This window comes from Vipera berus (assembly GCF_964194415.1).
Source record: "Vipera berus genome assembly, chromosome: 1".
Classification (NCBI taxonomy): domain Eukaryota; kingdom Metazoa; phylum Chordata; class Lepidosauria; order Squamata; family Viperidae; genus Vipera; species Vipera berus.
In genome coordinates this window covers 307,957,173-307,979,911 of record NC_138202.1, presented here as the reverse complement: position 1 = coordinate 307,979,911, position 22,739 = coordinate 307,957,173, and the positions used below count along the sequence as shown (strand labels likewise).

The 22,739-nt window shown below is 37.7% G+C and overlaps 1 long non-coding RNA gene across 2 annotated transcripts in view; it reads left to right on the top strand.

Annotated features, from left to right (window-relative positions):
* The window catches only part of LOC308666067, a 180,395-nt gene that overhangs the window by 129,274 nt on the left and 28,382 nt on the right, over window positions 1–22,739 (top strand). For both annotated transcript variants that reach the window (XR_014026019.1, XR_014026020.1), the window contains one exon: window positions 12,850–12,912. This is a non-coding gene — a long non-coding RNA (uncharacterized lncRNA). Of the gene's footprint in view, window positions 1–12,849; window positions 12,913–22,739 lie in introns of those variants that run through there.

Here is a 22,739-nt window from a genome sequence, read left to right as displayed (position 1 = left end):
TTTTAAGTCCTTACATGGCATGGGTCCGGAATACCTCGGGGACCACCTGCTGCCGGCGTCGGCTCCCCTCCGCCCTGTGCATTCCCACAGAGAGGGCCTCCTCCGGGTGCCTCCGGTCAGAGAATGCCGGCTGGTGGCCCCCAGGGGGAGGTCCTTCTCTGTGGGCGCCCCGGCTTTATGGAATCAACTGCCGGTTGAGCTCCGGATGGCACCGGATCTTCGCTCCTTCCGGCGCGGGTTAAAGACCCATTTATTCGAACAAGCTGGCCTGGTCTGATGGGGGAATGTTAGGGTTTTAATGTTTTTTATATTTTGATTGTTTTAATTTGGGCAACAATTTAATCCTTTTTAACTTTTGTACTTTTATTTATATGCCCTGTTCACCGCCCTGAGTCCTTCGGGAGAAGGGCGGTATAAAAATTCAATTAAATAAATAAATAAATAAATAAATAAATAAATAAATAAATATTTTTACCCTCTTTTTTCATCAAAGTAATTTGAACTGCTTCAATTCAGAGTCTTCTGAAGAATTTGGTACAAATATTATAGGGAACATTGAACCATTGCATCTATCTGATGCTTAATACCAGAACCGGGGAGGGGAGGAGGCGGAGGGGGGCAGGGTAATTTATTTGAAAAGCTAATTTTGAACATCAAGCTTTTATATAATCCTGATGTCAATAAAAACTTTTCTTTAAGTCTGAGCTGGATTGGGTGGGGGTGGGGTTGGATGGATGGATGGAGGATAAATCTACAGGTACTAAGGACATACAGCTGCAGCAGATGGTAAATTTAGGGAATGGACTACATTAAACAAAAAATATAGATGATCAAACTATTTACAATCAAAGCCCAAGCTTATGTTAAAGATTAGTATGCATTCATACCTGTTTTTATCCTTCCCTTGAGGTTTTTAACATCAGTTAGACAGCTGACTTAAGGCAAAAAGCCAAAGGATATGAGTATCTTTTGCAGCTGGAGCCTTGCTGAGAAGCTGCAGGGTAAAATGGGGAATAGGGAATTATTATGTTTCTACCACCAGATCAGAATAAATGGTTCAGATAAGAAGGCAAAAAAAGAGTACAAAATTAGATCATTTCAGAATAACAGGATAACCGAATAGCAGACTTGGAAGAGACCTTGGAGGTCTTCTTGCTCAATCCCTGCTCAGACAAATGGTTGTCCGATCTCTTCTTAAAAATCTCCAGTAATGGAACACCCCCCAACTTCTAGAGGCCTGCCATTCCACTGATTAATTGTTCTAACTGTTAAGAAATTTCTCCTTAGTTCTAGATTGCTTCTCTCCTTGATTAGTTTCCATCCATTGTTTCTTGTCCTGACCTCAAGTGCTTTGGAAAATAGCTTTACTCCTTCTTCTTTGTGGTTGCCCCTTAGATATTGGAATACTGCTGTCAGGTGAATACTGCTGGGGTGAATTCCTTGCGAATCAATTTTGTAGCCTAAGAAATCTGCGGATGGGACGCCTATGGAGCATTTTTCGCGTTTGAGTTTTAGCCCCGCTTTCCTAAATCTTGATAGTACTTCTTGTAGCCTGTCCGCTAAGTTGTTTTCCGATTCCCCTGCGATGAGTATATCATCGAAATAGGGGCAGACACCTGGTATTCCCTTTAAGGTTTTTTCCATAACCTCCTGGAAGATACCAGGAGCCACTGAGATGCCGAATTGTAGGCGGTTTACCTTAAAAGCGCCGCGGTGTGTAACAATGGTTTGGGCTTCAGCTGTTTCTCGGGTGACAGGTAGCTGAAGGAAGGCATGCGCCAGGTCGAGTTTGGCGAATATTGAGCCGGACCCTATTTCTGATAGCACGTCTCTGACTGCAGGTACTGGGTATGCATGGGGATTCAATGCGCGGTTTAGAGTTGCTTTATAGTCCGCGCATATTCTCACATCACCATTGGGTTTAACTGGTGTCACAATGGGAGTTTCCCAGGTTCCCCCATCTGTTGGTTCTAGGACCCCTAAGCTGACTAGACGGTCTAATTCGGTCTCAATTCTTTCTTTCAGCGCGAAGGGGACCCTTCTTGCCTTAATGCGGATGGGACCAACCTCAGGTTTTAGTTTGAGGTCTATAGGGGTGCCAGTATATTTGCCAAGCGTTCCGTCGAAAACATCCGCGAACGCTTGGCAGACCTGTTCTAGTGTTTGGGATTGTATGCGGTTGGTGCCTTCCAGGTGGATGCCCAGAGCCTCGAACCAGTCTAACCCGATGAGGGTGGTCCTGGGTGCCTCTGTAATTTGGACCGTTAAGTGCCCCAGGAATCTTTTGTATTCTACTTTAACTTGTGCTTGTCCCTTTAACTGAATGGCGGCCCCCTGGAAGTCTGCGAGGAGTATTTTAGAGGGCTGTATAGAAATACGGCGTCTGCTTTTAAACCCGATTTTTTTTAGAGTATCCCAAGACATTATTGAAACAGAGGACCCGGAGTCGACTTCCATTTCGCAGGGCACCCCTTGAATCTTAACCCAAATCTTAATTTTAGGTTGTAAATGGTGGACGGTGCAGTTTTTTTGTTTGGCCCTAATTGACAATACTGAGGACTGGAGAGTTTTAGTGGGAGGGGAAAGGACTTTTTTCCTACCTGCCGGAATTTCCTCAAGTTCGTGGAGGGTTTCCCGGTTCAGGCTGCGGCACGCAGAGCGAATGTGCCCGGTCTTTCCACATCCATGGCATTTTGCATTTCTGAAACGGCATGTGGCTCTGGCGTGAGCCCCGCCGCAGCTGGCACACTTCGGCTTTGGGCCGGTGGAGGTGGGTCTTTGGCCTGGACCGGCTGGTTTGAATGGCTTGCGGTTTCTCCCGTAGTCGGCGCTCATTTTGTTGAAACGGGACATGATGTCGTCGACGCCGTTATAGGCCTCTGGCTGCTCGATGTCCGGCTCCCAGGTGTGGTGGACTGACCCGGCCGGGCTGCTTCTGAGCACTGGGGAGCCCTCACGGTGGCTATCTTCGTAGGCCATGATTTCTAGTATGAGTTGAGCGAGGTCCATCGTGGCCTTGGCTACCAATTTCCGCTGGAGCCGCTCATTGGAGAGACCGGCGATAACCTGGTCTCTGATGCGGTCTTCCAGGTCTGGAAATTGGCACCTACGGGCGGCGTGACGAACCCCCGCGACGAAGGCTGTGGACGTTTCGCCAGGTTGCTGGCGGCGGCGGGCGAAGTGGAGGCGCCAATACAGCTCAGACCGACGGGGCATGAAATGCTTGCTAAGGCGGTCGGTCAGCACAGCGTAGGGGACGGTCGCGACGGGGTCTGGGCTGCAGAGCCCAACAGCGATGTCGTAAACGGCGGGCCCGCTGAGGCAGAGTAGAGCTGCGGCTTTGTGGCGGTCCTCCGTTATCTTGTTGACAACGAGGTAGCCTTCAATTTGCCCCCAGTGCGACTCCCATCCCTCGGGGTGACGGACGTCGAATTCTCTGACGTGACCTAAATTTGCCATGGTCTGGGTCCACAGTACTGTTCAAGCTGCCGAAGGGTTCCTTTACCCTCGAAAGTGGCTTCAGCAGTGACTTGTCAGCGAGAGGGATCGGAACTCCTTCGCGGTGTGACTTAGCTCAGCGGCAGCTCTCTAGTACCGGGATCCCACCTTCGTCGCCAGGTGAATTGTCTTTACAAAGACACAAGCGAGACCATCGGCAAGGTTTCAGAAGTTTATTCGGTTCAGCTCCTGGCAGCTGATTGTCAAACAATCCAGGCTTATATAGAGAACTGTCAAACATCATAACCAATCAGGTAACAGTATTTTTCCCGCCGCTCGGAGAACAGCCAATCGACGAGCGGCATTTTTGACAGCTCGACGGCTGCCGGGGAATTCCTCTCAGCTGAGCGCTTAGCTCAGTTCGAGGACCAGATTGTGGACTGCGGATTTGACAGTTCCGGGAACTGTCAAATCCGGCGCGTGCGTGTTTGGTCCCGGCAGCTCTTTTGACAGCTGTCATCGGGAATGGCGGCCGGCGGGGCGGCGCGCATGCGTAGATGCTTCTGGCAGCTATCTGACAGCTGTCAACTGTCAAAGGTCTGCCGGGCTGTAATTTGGAATCCTTTAGTTTCCCGATATGATTCACCCCTAGTCCTTCTTTACATCAAACTAAACATACCCAATTCCAGCAACCGTTCTTCATATGTTTTAGCCTCCAGTCCCCCAATCATCTTTGTTGCTCTTTTCTGTACTCTTTCTAAAGTCTCAACATCTTTTTCACATTGCGATGACCAAAACTGGATGCAATATTCCTTTTCAATGGTTTTTATCCAACGTTTATACTCTGGCCTACATGGATCAAAAGATGATTGTTGATTGATTCAGAGACACACTATGAAACAAATGAAAAAACATGATTCATTATGAGTCACAGCTTATTTGAAAATATTAAACCACATGGGTGAAATCCCCCCAGGCAATTGGTGATGGGGTAAACAACTTCACCCAATCTAAGGTATCTCTTTCATCACACTCTTGTCTTCACAAAATACATTTCTAATTTCTTTCATTCTTAAAAAAACAGAGCAATACTTCTATTATGATAAAGGTACTTAAAAAGGTTACTGCATTCCCAGCAGGACATTTTTTTGCAGAAGGCATTTCAAACCTTGTAAGATGTTATGACAAGTGCCTCAATTTGAATGGCGATTATGTCAAAAAGTAATGTAATGTAGTTTTCTAATGTGTATAATACAAGTTCTGTATCTGTGAATGTCTGTCATTGATAACCAAAGGGAAATTTATTTCTGAATTGCCATCGTACATTCCTGCTTAGAACTGGCAATGCTGTAGAAATACACTAACCATCAGAACTTTCTCTAAGTCTTTAAAAATGCATATAAGTAAATCCAGACAGAAAAATCTGAACAAAAGCAATGTTGATTTATTTTATTTATTTATTATTGTATTACCAATATGGATTAATTTTGTTTCATATTTAGCAAATGAAATATAGCATATGACGTTTTGTACCTTCAAATCAGTCTGCAGATTGCCTAGATAGGTCCCTGCAGTTTTCTTGGCAAGATTTTGGAAGTTGTTTGTCATTGACTACTTCCTGGGGCTGCAAAAGAGTGACTGAGCTATTTTGCTGGTTTTGTGTCTAAGGTAGAAATAGATCTCGTAGTCTCTTGGTTCCTAGCCTGCTGCCTTAACCATTACACCAAACTTGCTTCTGCATAGGTGTTAGAGTCTTTTAATACAGATGATTTTATTGAGATAGCTAGATATGTATACCTTATAACCTATTACAACTTTTCTGCTTTGTTGTTTAATTTCTTTCCATTATCTCCAGATAATATATTCCTCCCTTTATTTATATTTGCCTCTGCCATGTTGGTTTTCTGTTTCTTTTTTCACCCCTGGGTATATCTGGGGTCTAGACTAGAATAGACCTTTCACTATTTACATTAAACTAGACCTGTGTGTGGCTTATTCTTTATTAAGCTGTATATAACTTAATAGCCTTATAGCATTTAGCCTTTAGGTTTAGATACAATCCCATAGTGCTTTACAGCACTCTCTAGGCATTTTGCAATGTAGAATGGCCCCCAGTCTCAGAAGGATGGAAGGCTGAGTCAATCTTGAGCCTGATCAGGATCAAGTTTGTCTGCAATATAGTACTGCATTTTAACCAATGTGCCACCAGGGCTCTAATGGAACTTTATCTAAAAATTAATAAAAACAGGACCAGTGTCATTAAAGTTAAATATAACTGTGTTATAGGACCTTCAAACTCTGCTTGAGGCTTGTTGGAATTCCCTGTTCACAACCAGAATGTTCCAGTAAAATGAATGGTTGTGTCTTCAGATGTTCTCCAGGGTTCATAGGGAATTATGGTCCCCTGTGTAATACCTGCCCCAAACTACTTTCACTGCATGGAGTGCATCTTGCATGCCCAGTGGGTAGAAAGATGAAGGACATATGAACACTAATGAATGAATAAATACTACCACCTTCCATCACAAAAGACAAAAATAATGCTTTCTTCACCTTTCAGTTCTTTGTTGAATTTAGTTTTGTTGATGGATACATAGATTGGACAGAAACAACTTTAGAGCTAAGTTTACAGCTAAGGTTTTGGAAAGAGCATGCTATTTTATTTTTTTGTATAATCAGAGTACTTGACATTAATAACAGTTAAGTTTTTACAGAAAAGACTCATCTCTATGTTGGACTTTATTTTTTACTTTATTTTTTAATAATGAGAATGATTTGTCCATTTTATTTCTGACTTTTCTTCCTTGATGAATACCTTCTGTCAGAGAAACAAAGACCAAAGATATATTATGTTTGGAGAAAAAAATATTCATTGTAATTTTGATAACTCTCTCTCTCTCTTTTAAAAACACCCTTTAGGGATTTATAAACATTATTAATCACGCACAGAACACATCTTGGTGCATTAGGTTAAATACATCATGTGGAAAATCTACAGCCTTAATGCCTTTGATTGCAAAACCAAGATTTCTGCATTAACTTTATCAAAACAAATGGCTAATTGGTCTTCTGAAACTAAAATACACAAAGAGATTTCCCTGGGAAACCCCATGTGTGGGGATATGTGCTGAAGGAAGCATGCACAACATCAGGAAAAGCAGCTTGGGAAGGATCAAAGGAGGTATTTCTTTATAATGCAACATACAAAAGGAAATGTCAAAATGAGGAAGCAGACAAATGAAGTACAGTAATGTCAGACTATGGGAAAAGTACAGTTCAAAAGTCACCTTGGGAATCCTGTTGGATCTGTTTCAAGATGATACATATGCTATACCAAGAAGCCATCTTATACCATCAGTCCTCTTCCTGCCTTTCTCTTACAGTGTGGTATAATTTTATTCTTCCTGTGAGACAAGAAAGGTTGGAACTGCCATCTTCTGAAGGAAAGGTGTTGCTTCTAATTCTTAATCAAGGACTGTTTCTTTTACTGAGGGACAGGCATATACTCCCTTATCTCTTTCATTGTACCCTTGGACATTTCAAAGATCACACTACTGGAATAAGGCACTTTCATGACTGTTTTTATCAAGTGGACTTGATCTACCAAACTTGTGTGTCCTAGAAGAATCTGTTAGTGGTCCTTCACTAATATGAGAAGTTGAGAGGCATGCTGTTGATTTTGAATGACTGACTTGGCCCATGTTATAGTTAATATCAAAATGTCTCCCATATTAACATTTCTGAAATGGTTAACGTTGACTTGTTCTGGAGATTTATAGTGACTGAGGCAATGCTGATGTATAGTCAATATTTCTGCATTTATCTTAGTGTATTTCTTCAACTGATTTTACATTTTTACCATGAATGTTTGTGTTTTTGGGAGGAGTTGTATTGTTTGTTACAGGGACAAGTTAATAAATAATAGCAATATGATTCTCTACGATTTATATGTATATTTGTATGATTGCATCTGTATGATATAAAGACTGAAATAGGTGCACCAAGTCTTTCTAATTCGTACTATCTGGGGAGAAGTGAAATCCCCATAAAATAGGAGAAAATTTTATCCTGTTCCTTCCAGTGATATCGTTCATGGCAGATATCTTGCTGTTTAATAAAAACATATTTTTCCTTATCACCAAAACAAATTTCAGACTACTTTTAATTATTTGCCTTTCAGCATCTAAAAAGATTTCATAGTGTCCACTCTTCATATAGACCTCATACACAATATAGTTTTGAACTGCTAATTTGCCAACAAGGAGCTGGCTTGTCATAAATGATGAGAAAAAGTGGAGAGGGAGAAAAAAAAAACCTTTTTTGGGCCTGAGAAACAAAGCCATCATGATTTTTTTACTTTTTCTTCTGAGGTTCTTCTGGAGCCAAGTTGGTTGAGTGAGAGACAAGAGTTATGATGCTGTCCGGCAACAATGGGTCTTTCTCATGTATTATCCATCCCAATTAATTGGTCTTGAGCTTCAGCCTTTGAGGTGTTTCCATCCATTCTTTTATCCCTGTGGACACAAATTGCTATATGCAGATCCTTCATCACAGTTCTGCACATTAGTTTATACTCTCCATGGTTGCAGTATTAAATCTGATCAAACTATCTTTTTAGTTAGCAGCTCTGGGGTCCCCCAATTTAATCTTGTGATCCCCGTTAGACAATTTGTAAGGCTATTATTATTTTTTATCTGTGCACGTATCCCCCAACATTTTATACTCATTCATGACTCTTCCTATGGAGAGAAAAAGGACATCACAGAAACACATTACATAATTTGTGCAATTTGCACAATTACCTCAAAAAAAAAAATGATGTCATGTGGCTTCTGTCAGTCACTTAAGCCCTCAACCGTAGCCTTGCAAGAGACATTAGACTCAAAGCACATGCTCCATTCAAGCTCATTCAGTGAGATTTATGGAAGATTGAGGAACTGGTGATATTCAAACCACTACAATATGTTGTTTCCCTCACTCCTGATTCCTACATAAAGTACTCCAGTCACCATAACTGATGTTATTTATTTTTTATACTTCAGATTTCTTAACGACCTGTTTTCCTCAGATTTATACTTTTAAAATCGCTCAGTTGTATAAAAAAACGAAAAAGAAAATGCCCTAAAGAACATGCAAAATTGACCACAGCCAGAATCTTCACATCACCAAAGCAGGCGTGGTAAAATCTCCTAAAATGAATGTAATATCTTCTGTGCAGTTTTTGGAGATTCTATTTCATTGTCAAGAAGCACACTGAGACATGAAGATATACAAAAATATGATAAGAATTTGTTCAACAACTTCATTGCATGCAAAGGTACAAAGAAGTGGACACTGTCCTTACACAAAGGAGGATAACTGTTGAGAAGCCTAGAATCAAAGTAAAATCAGGACCTGTAAACAGCATATAATTAGCCATTGTTTTTCTATTTGCTTCCTTTAATATGCAATAGGGGGAAATACAATAAAATGTCAAGGACTCAATTAAACAGATGGTTCTCTGCTGCTTATTTTTCTCCACTGTGTTGTTTGCGTCAATTAAAATCAAAATGCCTTGATGGAAAGTGACTCACTGATTCCCGTAAAGTGCTTTTCTTAAGACAGAATGAGGAGGAAGAACTTAAGGCAGAGTAGAGGAAGAAGGCTCATATCATGAGCTTTTATTAGGAGCATTATTATTTCTCATTAATTAATCTGAGCATTGTTTTAGTGACGTCTTGGGCTCATTTTACAGGAAAAAATTACCACAGATTGCCAAGTTAAATAGACAATTACAGGAAGCTCGAATTATGCCTACATTGCATTCCCTAAGGGCAATGGGCCAAGTTCATGTCAAATCCATAATAACTAGAATATCTCCCACTAAAAACAGCTCTTGTGAATATACGTCACAAGTCATTTGTAATGTACGCAGAGGAAGTATTGATCTTCCTTGAGCTTCCTTTCTCATAAACTCATAATAGTAAAAGGAGGGAGATGTAAGCAAACGTCTTCTGGCTATGCCCAGGTGGTGCACCAGTTCCTTTTAGAAACCCACTAAGGCATAATTAACAAAACAAACAAGCAAGCAAGATTTATGATGTCTTTTTCAGGAGTCAAAATGACAGCTATCTCAAAACACTGCATGAGCTACCGTACTTAAACCTGGCAGGGTATAAAATCTTTGGAGATCGTATGATCACATTTGTTGGCTTGTTTTCTGGTAAAGTGCAAAGCAAAACTAAAGGATTGGTACTGACCAATCTCTGGGTCATTGACAGATGCACTTATAAGTACAGTTTTTGTTTCAGTTTGTGTAACAAACTAAGAACTTAAGTCAGATCTTTGCAAAGTATTTTGCAACATGATGAGAAAGATAAATGATACCCTAGCCTTCCCTAAACATGGGCCCCTAATGCAGTACCTATAGGATGTGATCCATCCACAAAAAATAAATTTAATAAGGAAAGAAAAATAAGAACATAAAAATGGCTACGAATATACCAGACTGACTCTTAATCAAAACTGAAGCTAGTTTTGCATTGATGTGGTGATTAGGTTTGCTTTTACTTATATACTGAGAGCACTTACTATATATGCTTCCCCATTGACTTTCCTTGTGGGAAACTGGCTAGGAGCATCAATAATCGCAATCATGTTGCAGTGGGGATGCTGAAATGGCAACAACTTTGTGAATAAAATTGATCTGAACATCATGGAAATTTCAATTCCACAAGAGTAATGGAACATGGATTTTAGATGCATTCTTTAAGCTTGCTCATTTGAGATACTTTGATTCAAAAATGGTTGCTCTATGATGCACCATTTCACTCAGTTGAAGGTTACAAACAGGAGAGTTTTAGTAGTATATGGATCTATATCAATATTGCAGAAAAGCATTTATTTTGGTCAATACAATATTTCCTTGTTCATGATACAATGACATTAAGAGCATGGATGGATGGATGAATGGATGCATGGAAGGATTCTGTCTTTCAGACATAACAGAGAAGCTCAAAATTATGGTTTTCTTACATTGGGAAAATTGGGCTTCTGAAGTTTGGAGTGGTCCAGAACTGACAAATATCACAACCAAGAGATATGGTCTCTTTGTTTCACTCTTAGCAGTAAACAGGCCACACTAGTTAAGTAGGTTCCAGGGAATTCTTTGCTCAAACCTCCAGCAATGTGAAACAACACCATTTTGAAAACCTACACAATCCTATTATATAAATAATATCACTATACAATGAATCAAATGTTCAACGAAAGAAATGACTTATTCCAATGCATCTTTTTTCTATGATTAAGCCAGAGTAAAATCTCTCCTTTACTTTTAACAGAATAATAGAATAACAGAGTTGGAAGGGTCCTTGGAGGTCTTCTAGTCCAACCCCCTGCTCAAGCAGGAATCCTATACCATGTCAGACAAATGGTTGTCCAGTCTTTTCTTAAAAACCTCCAGTATTGGAGCACACACACTTTCTGGAGTCAAGTCATTCCATTGATTAATTGTTGTAACTTTTTTCTTTTTGCCATCACCACTTTCAACAGCCAACTAAGATTTTTTCTCTCCCTTATTTTACATTTATTGTGGTCAGTCACTGTAAGATGAATGTAAAGTAATCTTAAAATCAGGGATTAAAAAGATGGAAGGAATCTTGTAGGCTCAGCTAGACCATCCACCCAAATCCTTAATATTATGTTGGAACTTTAGATATTAAGCATAAACATATATATGGTAAAACAAAGAATGTAGGCATCTAATTATGTGTCAAATTACTTCTTTGGAAAATCCCTCTAGACAATATGTTGCCCAGAAAAGAAGATGCTCTTTAGCAGGACAATTGCCAAGACTAGCAAATCAACAACAGAATGTTCTAGCTGAGGTTTCCCTTCAAGATCCCTCTCCATTCTTTTGGCCCACTGGCTGGACAATGTGGAAATGTAGGGAGAAATGATACAAATCTTTACATAAGTGTGTTATTTTACATACTTGAAAAAACCAATGAGGAATCTGCTTCCTTGCAGCAAGAGATATGAAGCAATAAAATGAAGGTGCCGATTGCTGCACACCTTTTCCAAAAGCTAAGAAGCACATTGTCACTAGTCTTTTTAATTAATTTGTTTCTCCATCTGGTTGGGTTTTCAGCAATTTTTATTATCCTTTCCTTCTGCAATCTCAGACTTTCGGCAGTTGCTTTAAAATTGTGTACTGCTTATTATAGTTAAGTAATCTGGCCCTGGAAAGCAACACACACTTAAGTGAGTTGCCAGGTTACAAACAGCATGCTACAAGGCACATTTTATGATTATCTTTAGATTATTTGGCCATTTCAATTCTATATTCAACTTCCCTTCCCTCTCTACTCATGCCCCTGCCTCAAACATCTTAATGAGTAGCATTTATTCCTTTTCTTTCTACAGGGTTCATCATTTATGTTATCATTCACTATATCTGATAGAAAAATCCAGGTTCTATTGAATAACTTCTAACTTTAGTCTCTATCCAGGTTCTCCTAGTATTTTTGCCCATGTATGTATCACATTTCTACACCACCCATGTCACTTAAGTGAATATTACCTCTGTGCTCCCACCTCTTAATCTGGATGGATCCTCTGACTATGGGACCATTCCATAGTCTGACACCAGGGGATACAACCTATTGATAGAAGCACTGATACTTTCAACCCAAGGCCCTTTCTTCATGTTAAATTTCCTGTGAACTTGAAACATTTGGATATTTAGGCCCTCTTTTTGTGTTAGCCACAACATAATGGTCTTTGGGATCTTAGACTTAAATATGATGAGCTTCAAGATACTAAGGTAGAATGACTTCCTTGCAGAGCTTTTTCAGAGTTCAGTGGAGAACAAGAAATCTAAAATAATAGGAGAAAAAGGATTCCAAATCTTTGCAAGCCACCTCCTATCCCTTGCCTTGTATACACTTTTGTTTGCGACTTTCTTCCCCTTCCTTTTTCTCAAACAATTTTTCCAGGACATCTGTAAAGAAGAATGTAAATAAAAAGTTCCCAATCATAATGGTTTTTATGACAGAATGCTTCTACCATAAAAAAACATTATTCACTGGAGTATACTACATTTTTCAAGCTCTTACTGAGAACACTTGGCAAAGTACAATTTTTAAAAATTCCTTTTACTGAGAATATCCTCTTGGCAATTTTTTCCAGATTAATGACAGTATAAGGATAGATGCTGTCTGAAAGTAAGGTCTAAAGAATGGAAAGAGAGTGGGGCAATGTGGAATGGACTAGCCTTAATTACTAAGTGAGCTACCATCCAAAAGGATTTTGGCTGAGATTAATAAACGCTTATTTGAAAAATTGCTACCCAGCTGTTGAAGGGCTATAAGCTAGGTCTTGCTTAGGATGTGTTTCACACTGAGAGTTAATTCTGTTTTTCCATGGCAGGGCCTGTATTTTGGAACAAAATGCCACTGGAGTTGAAGAGGCCCCCATCTTATTACAGTTTAGGTGAGGATATTTCAATGCAGTCTTTTTAAAATGTTTAACATATGTTTTTATGCTGCTAGATTGCATTGCATTTTTGTATTTATGTTGTCTGTCAGAACCATTAAGTTAATTTAGGTGAGTGGTGATTGTCAGTAAAATCATTCCAAGTATACAATATAGTAAACTGTATTAATTAAAGGAGCCTTCATTAATTACAAAAATTATCCTTATTAATATAAAATTATCCCCACCATTAAGGAGGATACCACTGTGGTCTCACATAAATTGTGAGCTTGATAGTGTTAGAAGTTAAAAAGTTTGTTCCCGAGCTAGGCTACAATAAAAGACAGGAAGATATTTATGGAGGAATCAGAAAATTGTTTATTGAAAAAAAATCTTCCCAATTTGGGAAGCTGGCTGGTAATTATGCATTCCAAACAGAGTTGGAAGGGGCAAAGATGGAAAATATAGCTTTGCATGTAGAAGCTTTTAGCAGCTTTAGCTTTTGCCCAATTAGCCTTGTTGAGTCAAATCATTGTATTAGAAAATTGTGCCTTCTTTCTAACACTGGACCTGGGTACCTATGTAGGCAAAGGCATAATTAAAAATAAACACAGTGCTGGAGGCCTTGCAACTGGCAAAGTTTTCAGTTGTAAGAGTTTAAAAAAGGGGAATGAAATCAGAAAGTGCAGGGACCCTGACAGGTATGCAGAGAGCATTTGAACACAGCAGAGACCGTGTCCTAGCGGGCTTAATAGAAACTATCTATCTGCAAGAAACTCCCTCCCCATTCCATTAGAAACAGCCTCTGCTGAATCAGCAGTCCTTTCATTCATCCAAAACATTTGTTAAAAAAAATTCACAAGCCAAATTGTGGCCTGAGTCAACACAAATCAGGGCCAGAATATCCATGAGTTTGCAATAGCGTTCATTTTGCTAAGCCAAATCAGGACCTGCAGTTGATTTACTATGATTTGGTCATTTGTTCCAAGATTCAAGACAGCTTATTTAGACCAGTTCCCCAATTTTATTCTTAAAGCAACAACTTTGTAGGTCAATCTGAGAAAGACCTGTTGCTCCAAAATTACCCAGTGAGGTTCCATGGAGGAGGATGGACTTGAATCCAATGGATGAAATCTTTCAAGATGATGATTGTGCTATTTTTTTTTCCTGTTTCCTATGTCTTAAGAGTGCTGTATAATATATTCATAAAGGCTCAGAAAAACATTCTCCCCAGGAAGAAACTGTTAAATGGTGATAGGAAACAATTATTTGTTTTTTTTTTCCTAACAGCATTGTTAAAGCATTGCTGCTTTTTAATAACAGTCTACAGCTATCGGAGACGAAAGTGTTGGATTTTTAAAACCATTATTGTTCCCCATTGTCTGAACTTTGGAATGACTGTGAATGAATCATCCCTGGTCTATTTGTCCATTCATTACCCAGAGGGAAGTAGCAATCTCATATCTCTGTATTTTGTACACAATAAGCTGACACGTAATCAAAATAGAGGATGCTTAAACACTTCAAAGGGAACACTTTCCATAAAAAGTGACACCGCCCAAAGTACTTCTGATGTTTTTGGAATGCACAGTATCCAAATATAACTAGAAAATGACAAATATTGGAAAGGATGTAGAGGCAAATAAGGGAAAAGGGAATGTTATTTATTATTGGCAAAGTGGATAATAATTTGAGTCCAGTGTATGGAATTGTCAAAACTATTGATCACCAGCTGTGGGATTGTGTTCAATTTCTTGCTGAAGAAGAGTTTCTTTTTTATCTATTTATTTGGTTCCCCTGTTTCATCATTGCAGGGGTTGTTTAGGGGGATCATAATTACCAGTCGTTAGCCAATAATAGTTTATGGAAATTTCTTCAATTGTCAAAGCTCCATGAAATATTGGAATATTGTCTGATGATTTCTACATACTGGCCATTATCCTTTACAACAAGAATAAAAACAAACAGTATTATTAAAAAGAGGAGACAAAATATAACCTTGTTAACGTTAAATGCATATATGTATTGTTTAGAAAAGGAATTACAGAAGTGTCTTGATTAGAAGAATTTACAAGAAATGCAAAAATTAGAATAAAATTCTGGCAAATAGTGCTGGTCTGTTACGAATAAAAAGTTCTCTATAAAAAGATAGAGATGGGATCCAAACTATATAGAATACAAGGTAGTTATAACATTTTATTATTTTTATTTATTTTAATTTTGTTGTAAAATATTAATTTTATTTACTAGCAAACAAGATAAGGTATAACTCAGTGCTGACATAAAACCAAATGTTCTAAACCTAACATTAGATTTCAACTAGCTGTACAATGTAGAGGGAAAAGAAACCATCTAACACAAATCCTGGCTAAAACATGTAGCTTTTTCTCCAGAAATAGCAGCTTTTAAAAAAAATTCTCCCTTCCCTACTTCCTTTGACCTGGATTTTCCTTTTTCTTGGAAATTTCAAGAAACCTCTCTTTTCTCAACTCTAATCCAAGGCTTCTCTTTCAGAGCTCTTCTCCTGTCCTGCTCTAGTTTTAAAAGAGAAGTACATTTTATATCAGAAGCAGAGGGAGAATATGGGGGTCTTTCTATAGAAGCCATCTCTCCTTCTTGCTATTTCTTGGGAATTACTGACTTTCATTTCATATCATATCTAAGCCTGTTGATTTTTTGTTGCATTCACAACTAAAGCTCTTGAAACATATACAATATTCTTTTTAAAATGAGCTTGGAATATTCAAAACAGCCATTTCGGGGTTAGAATGTTTCAAGGTCAACATATTTTGCACATCTCTAGCCCTTGGTAATAATATCCATTATGGTATATGATGCTTAATTGGGGTCATATAAAGATGGAAAAAAAATAAGCTTAGTCTTAAAGTCCACCTGTGTAGAAGATCAGCAGAAATGAAATGCAAGCTATTTCTCTCTTCCTGGAAATTAAGTATCTTCCACAAACAAGTCAACAAATATACCACAATACATAGATACATACACATAAGTTTGGGTGCTGCTCGTCCATTTCCCCTTTCACTGTATCCACCCTCCTTCTCTCTATTTCTTCTTCTCTACTTTCTTTCTCCCTTTCTCCTTTCTTTCCTACTTCCCTCTTCTTCCTCTCCTCTCCTCTTTCCCTCACCACTCCCCTCCCATTTCTCCCCACTTCTCCTCCTCTTTTCCTCTAACCTTCCTACTTACTTCCCCCTCCTCTACTCTCTTCCCTCTCTCCTCTCCTTTCTTCCCTCCCATTCCTCTTCCGATACAATTCAGGGGTAATGTCCGAGCAGCTCCTCTCCTTAGATTTTCAATACAGTATCTCTATTAGGTATGATAACATTAATTTTCTATTACATCAATATTTCTATAAATCTGGCCTTCTCGGTATATACTTCTATAAATTTTTATACTACCTCCAGTTATGCAATACTGTGTCGCCTGGGTCTCCCTCCTTATCTCCTCATTTTTCTTCCATCTAAATTAGTGTTAGCCGTCTTTTAAGCATATTCTCTTTTTCACCCACTTGTAAAATTTTCCCCAAATTTCATAATACTCTGACTCTGTCTTATCTTTAATTATCATTGTTAATCTATTCATTTCCGCACATTCCATTATTTTCCTGATCACCTCTTCTTCTGGAGGAGCTTTCAGTGCCTTCCAATTTTGTACAAACACAATCCTAGCTGCAGTGGTTATATGAATAATCAAATATGTGTTCTCTTTACTATATTTCTCTGGTAAAATACCCAACAGGAATATTTCTGATCTTAGTTCTATATGTTGTTGTATCATCTTTTCTATCCATGATCTGATTATGTTCCAATAGGTTTTAGCTTCTGCACACATCCACCACATATGATAGAAAGAGCCTGGTATTTGATGGCATTTCCAACATTTCATAGATCTGTCCTTAAACATTTTAGCTAGTCTTTCTGGAGACATATGCCATCTGTAGAACATCTTATACGTATTTTCTTTATACGCTGTCGCCATTGTCAGTTTATAGTTTCTTTCCCATAATTGCTGCCATCTATCTAATTCAATCGTATATCCAAAATTTCTTGACCATTTTATCATTGACTCCTTAACTTGCTCCTCCTCTAATTCCCTATGTAATAAGTAGCTATACATTTTAATCCATTTTTCTTCAGTTCCCGTAAGTATTTCATCTAACTCTGTTCTCCCCAAATTAAAACCATCTATTTTAGCATCTTTTTCATATCTAGATTGTATTTGCGTTCTCATGTACCAATCCAGCTTTATTCCTTGTTCCTCTAATTGTTGTTTGGTTTTCAGCTTCCCCATGTCTGTTAGTAGGTCTTTATATCTTATAATGTTTCCCATGTTAAACATATTGGGGTGTATTAACTCTTCCATAGTTGAGAGCCAATCTGTAATTCTCAAGTAATGTTTCCTCTTTATTTTCTCCCAAACCATCAATAAAGAATTCCTGATATGATGTCTCTGGAAATAGCTGTGTATTTTATTTTTCCCATACCATTTGAACGCATGCCACCCCAACTGTAAATCATGTTCCTCTAATGTCAATAATCTAGTATTCCTCAGTAAAATCCATTCTCTCATCCATGACATTGCTGCAGCCTGGTAATATAATTCCCAATTAGGTAAGCTAAACTCACCTCTGAGTCTTGCATCCTGTAACATATTTAAATTAGTCCTTGCCTTTTCCCCCTGCCAAATATATTTCAAAATTATTTTATTTAGCCCCTCAAAATATTTCTTTTCCAATCTTATTGGTATTGTCAAAAACAAAAACAACAATCGTGGTAATATATTCATTTTGATTATTGCAATCCTACCCATTAATGATAGTTGTACCTTTTTCCATTTATCCAAATCTACTTCAATTTGTCTTTTCAATTTATAATAGTTATCTTCTTTAATTGTTATACATCTTGCTGTCAGGTGAATCCCCAAATATTTTACCTTCTTTACAATCTGTATCTCTAACTTTCCCATCAATTCTTTTTTTGTTGTTTTTCAGTAATATTTTTCACTAACATTTTTGTTTTATCTTTATTAATCTTCAAACCTGCTACCTCACCATATTTTTCTATTTGTTCTAATAATACAGGTCCTGTCTCTAGTGGCTCCTCCAAGATAAATACTAGATCATCTGCAAAAGCTTGTAGCTTATATTCTTCTCTCTTAACTTTCATACTTTTTATATCCTTATTCTGTCTTATAGTTCTATTTAGTATCTCTAGTTTCAATACAAACAATAATGGGGATAAAGGGCATCCCTGCCTTGTTCCCTTCATAATATTAATCTTTTCAGTCATATCTCCATTAATCATTATTTTGGCTATTTACTTATTGTAGATTGCTTTAATTACATTTATAAATTTCTCCCCAAAATCCATAATCTGTAGTTGTCTTATTATGAAGTGCCAATTCACATTATCGAATGCTTTCTGCGCATCCAAAAACATCAATGCCATCTGTTTTTCGGGGTGTGTTTCATAGTATTCTAATGTGTTTAATATAATTTGCATATTGTCTCTAATCTGTCTTTTGGGCAGAAACCCATTTTGATCCAAATGTATAAATTCATTTAGGAACTTTTTAAGTCTTTCGGCCATGATTGATGCAAATATTTTATAGTCCAGTTTCAGCAAGGAAATCGGTCTATAGTTCTTTATTTTCTGTATTTCTGTTTCTTCCTTTGGTATCAGGGTAATAAGTGGAAGAAATAAAAAAAAGAAATTAAGTATCTAAGATGATGAAATCAATGCAAGGTTTATCTTCAGAGATGGAAGCAGAAAGTTTGGCAGATATTTATTTACTATCCATTTCATGAAAAGAAGTCATAATTTAAATACAGTATTTATAAAAATGGTGTTATAAATATGTAATTTATAGGGCATTCTCTGTGGGCGCGCCTGCCCTTTGGAATGATTTACCGGTGGAACTTCGGACCGCCCCCGATCTGCGTTCATTTCGCCGGGATCTGAAAACCTGGTTTTTTGATCTATCAGGCCTGGACTGAAGGGGTTTTAGCTTTTAATATTGTTTTAATTGTTGGGCTTAAGTAATTTAATCTATTTTAATTTATACTATTCTATATTGTATTTTATGCTGCCCTGTAAACTGCCCTGAGTCCTTCGGGAATAGGGCGGTATAAAAATCTAATTAAATAAATAAATAAATAAATAATTAAATACAGTATTTCAGTAGGACTTAATTTGCTTGCTTGTTAATGAGTTATTATCAATACTGGTCTATGTACCTGGAATATGTCATTCTGCCGGGACCTGAAGACCTGACTCTTCGAGCTTTCTGGCCTGGACTATTAACTGGGGTTTTAATTGTATTTTAATTGTAATTGGGTTTTTATTTCAAGGTTAGTGTAATCATTTTAATTGTTTTTAATTTTTGTAATTTGTTGCATTGTTTTTAAAAACCTTGTGAACCGCCCTGAGTCCTACGGGAGAAGGGCGGTATATAAGTCTAATAAAATAAATATAAATAAATAAATATGTGTGAGCTGGGCAGCTATATAAATAAATAAACACATAACAGTGGAATCAAATGTATATAATTTTCTGTATATTATAAGGTAATTTTAAGAAGTTGGTTTGCAGTGATCAATACTCTGCAGACTGATCTGCAAATGTCCCATGGAACTGACAGGATTTTACTTCTGCAAGATATAATTAGGACAGCAATATTACTGAGGGAGTATTTCGCACAGTCTGAGTATTTAAAAATATATGAGGACTTGGTGTTAAGAGGTGGGAGGCACAAGATGTAGCCCTTTCTTAGGATTTGTATTCTGGTCTGCATTTTGGCCCATGAAATGTTCATTTGTTAATGCTACTTCCTGGCGTGTGACATTTGCACATAGATTCCTGCAGAGACTTAAAAAATTAAAACCTCATATCTGGTTCCATCATGGCAGGTTCTTAGATTTATTATGTTAATAATATCCCAGATTTCTCATAAAGGTAACAGAAGAAATACTCATTTTTATAGCTTTGGATAAGCCACTTGCCTGGTTCATGATTTAGCCAAGTAATAAAACTCTTTTTAAAATTTATTTGGAGGGGGGGCGGGAAGCAGATTTTGTATGCATTCAGTAGCTGGTTTCCACAATCCCTTTCCTTATAGTCCCCTAAACATTAAAAATTTTGCTAATCTGATTGTCATCTGCTTAACCTTCAGGGGGTGTTACAGTGGGAAAAACCTTCACATGCCTGTCTTTAAAACTTTTTCTGATTTTTGTGTGTACAGTATGCCCTGACATTGCTCATTTTTGGGTTTCAGGAAATTTTTTAAAGCAGATCACATCAGTCTTGTTTTTCACCTCCAGGCAAATAAGCCTCTCTTCATTTCTGAAAGAAGGAGGAAATAAGGAGGTACAGGTTGCATCAAAGTGACTGTTCAATATGTTATCAAGAAATCTATCCTTTGCCAAGTCTATCGACTTTCTTAAAGTCTGGAAGTTCATTAGGCTTTAAAAATAGAAACCTCCCACAAGAGGAGCTGTCTAAGAACATTATTCAGATGAACAGAAAAGCAGCCCAGAACACCAGAAAAAGGACACAGGCTACGAATACAACATCCTCCAACAAAATGGATACTCATACAACTTTTTCAAAAAGTGCTTTCCCACTAAACCCATTACAGCACCAGCAACATAAGCTATAAAAAGCACAAACTTGCCATATATCAGAAGCATCTCAGAAACAACCAACATAATATGACAACCACATAGCATCACCACATAGTACACAAACCAACTAAAATTAAAATATCGTAATTAAACCAAAAGATTGAGTAGTCCAAGAAGAAAAAAGTGGGAGTCATCTACAACATAGCAAAAGGACTGTAACAGCCACTACTGTATGTAAGACAGACAGGCAGAAGAGTAGCAGAATCATGCATGAATATCAAGTAGCAGTTAAAAGACACAATGAAAACTGGTTAATGCACAGGGGCAGACTCAGCCATAATTTCAGCTGAGAAATTGTCAGCATCCTAGGCAAGCTAAATTCAAAAATGGGAGGCAATTTCTGGAAGAGGGAAACCATCAATAGGCACATAGAAATTAACAGCATTTACACACCATTAAAAAAGAGGCAGTAAAAAAAATAAAAAAGAAGTGAAATGATCAGAACACCCCTTTGCCAGCAATAAACACCCTGATAAACAGGGATTAACACCAGGATTAATACCAGAAAAGAATCAAGAAGGAAAGAATTCCCTAATCAAGGAACTATCAATTCTGACAAACAACAGCCTAATACAGGAATTACCATAGAGAAAACAATACCCCCACCAACTCTGACAGGGCAAGCTACTATATATAACAGACAGCAAACCCCACTTCCTTCTAGCACTGAAGATGTTACTTAGTTGGGTAACCAAACATTTGCAAGTAAACTATCAGGCTCAGAGATCATCAAGATCTCCACATTTAGAAATCTGAATAAAAAATGGCTCTAGTCTGTCAGAAATATTCTTACAATTCAGATTTTGAAAATATTTCTAAGAAGTAAGAAATTTCTTGCTGTTCATACATATTCACAGGGCATGTTATTGGAGAAATCCAGTGTGGAATTAACTAATAGGCTTATGCTAGCTGGGGATGATGAGTTTATATGTAAATACGTTTGTAGAGAATTGGGTTATGGAGGCTGATTCAGAATTTTTTATTTTAAACCAAATATAAACTTTATCTGACAATTATTTTTGCATGCAGCTAAGCTATTGTTGAGTAACGGTCCTGAAAGGTTTTGCAGATCCTCATTTAATGCCCCTCACCAATCAGCTATCGATTATTTTTTAATTCCTTTAATTCCTGTTTTATTATTCATTCCTATGAAGATATTCAGATATCTATTTGTAAAGAGTGGATCTCTTAAATATTTTTAAAAATAATTTTTATGGTAAAATTCTGCTGTCTGTTTTAAAATACTGCTTAGTTTTGCATATTAAACTTTGGGGAAAGGTTATATTAGTTTTTTCCTCTGCATTGCGCTAGTTTTTATTTTTTCTAAAAATGCAGGCTGCAATTGGTAATACTACTAATATCATATTTACTTTACAATTGATTTACCAGTGGCTAAAATATCAAAAAAATCCCTTTATAACAAAACCACGTTTTTCCAAATTCATATCTATTCATTAAATAACTGTTTTTATCAGCATTATTTGCAATTTTAAAAGCCTGGTATTTATATAAAATGTTAGTAAAAGAATGAAAAATATCCTCTTTGCATGGGCTCATCTTTCCACCTGATCTTTGGGCATTCAACATAAATCTAGAAAAGGCAGTAACAGTTGTTTGCTGGGATTTGGATTCTCACCGGCCATGCCATGAAGGAGTAAAGAAATTTACGGAAAGGGAGACCCCTTGTGGCAACAGTGGCAGAGGTATTTGCTACCAAAGTGCCATGGGTCACAAACATCTACAATTCACAGACATTCTCACTAGCAGAAACCCAACTTTTTCTGTAATGCTTTTTTTAAAAAAAAACAACAACTGCTAAATGTCCTAGTTTACAAAATGTGGTACAATAACACCATAGGTCAAAAATTAACCATAAACTATCCATTTTCTTCAATCTGACACCATGTATATAATAAAGGTAAAGTTTTTCCAGTCTCTAGGGGGGAAGTGCTCATCTCCATTTTTTAGCCAAGATAGCCAGTGTTGTCTGGAGTAATTTCTGTAGTCACGTGGCCAGGATGACTATATGCTGAGACACATGGAACACAGTTACCTTTCCACCAAAGTGGTCCAACTGTAGATTTATTTCTCCAGTGTGGTTTAGTAGGTGCCTGTGGAATAAACTAAGTTACAACCACCTTGGGCA